Genomic DNA, 1,522 nt, shown 5'->3' on the forward strand with positions numbered 1-1,522 from the left:
TGCAAGATAAACTCCAGCAAAATTGGAAATGTGGTTTTTATCCAGTAACTGAACACTCCCCTCTTGTGGCTTGTACTAGTACTTTTTCTTATAAAGTGCTGCCTTGAATAAAGCTGAAGAATGTAAGCATGTTACAACCTGTGTTCTAGAGTATGATACATACTTTGAAAACAAATCGAATTACTAAACATAATTTGGTGGGTAAGCAAAATAACACATTATATTCTTTCTGGCTAATGCCTGCATAGATCCCAATGCACACACCACGACTTCACAGCCAGAGGGCAGCCGGCGATTTAAAGCTGAGCACTCATACAAAAATCCATGTGTCTGCAAAATTTTCAGGCACATTGCAGTGCAGCCCGGCATGTGGGCAGCCTACCCACAGCCTGCCATTGCAATTTTGCAAAACTTCCCAAAATAACAACTTATACTGAACTAAGCTTGGTACACCAACTAATTCCCGCAGCCACCGATTGACGATGTAGTGCATTAACACGGACAAATGTAGGTTAATTAGTCGCTGCCGCATGCACTGTTAACGATATTGAACGTACACACTGGACGATATGTATACGATATGGTTAATATTCCATCCAGGTTTAACCAGCTTTAGGCACAAAATTAAAAACAAAATGTTGAGCATTCCATTTAGAGATAGAATCATCTTAACTTAAGTGCCATCTGCTCATGATAAACACATGGGGCCTACACATGTAGAGATTTTGCTGAGCGATGCTAGATTGCTCAGCCCACAGCAAAGTATCAGCGATGTGCGCTGAGCGATCTGTCAGGGCCAGTATTCTATGTTGAGCCCTGACTGGCAATCTAAATAGATTTACCCAGCATGCTGGATCTGATTACTGGGCGATAGCGATGTTGGGGCAAAGCATCTTTATTGCCCTAACACACGGAGTGATTTAGGGGCATTTTCGAAGTGAGCAAGTCAAATTAAGTCAGATTGCTAATACAAGGCCATGAAATCGCCCCGTGTGTAGGCCCCATTAAATGTAGCAATTAAAAAAAAAAAAGTGACCCAAAATAAAACACCATGCAAGCACCTATTTGTGATACTTTGCAGACTGAATACTGTTGCAATGGGATAGGGAGCAATTTTCTTTTACTGGCAAGGCAACCCATTTGGCAGATGCAAGCATGCTACAATTAAGGCTCACTACAAAGTTAGAGATCCCTGCTAAGCAATCTAGCGCTGGCAATGGCAATGTGCCAGACCACACATCACCATCGCTATGGGGCATATACACTAGGTGATGTATGCTTAATTTCTAAGCGATCTAGACCTACCGCTTAAAAAAAAAAAAAGCAAAAATTGCTGCTGTGTATATGGCTTCAGATATGTTAAAAAAACTTTGTTGGTTTTCTTTTTTTTTTTTTTTTATTGCAGATGCGATACCCCAACCAAGGAGCAGTAGAATTTTTTTTATTCACAGATGCTTGTGAGGTTTTCCAAAAAAAAAAAAAAAAATTCACATAAACTGAAAAAGTGAACAAGAAACACAGC

Source organism: Crinia signifera, chromosome 1 (genome assembly GCF_055691185.1).
Source record: "Crinia signifera chromosome 1, ASM5569118v1, whole genome shotgun sequence".
Taxonomy (NCBI): domain Eukaryota; kingdom Metazoa; phylum Chordata; class Amphibia; order Anura; family Myobatrachidae; genus Crinia; species Crinia signifera.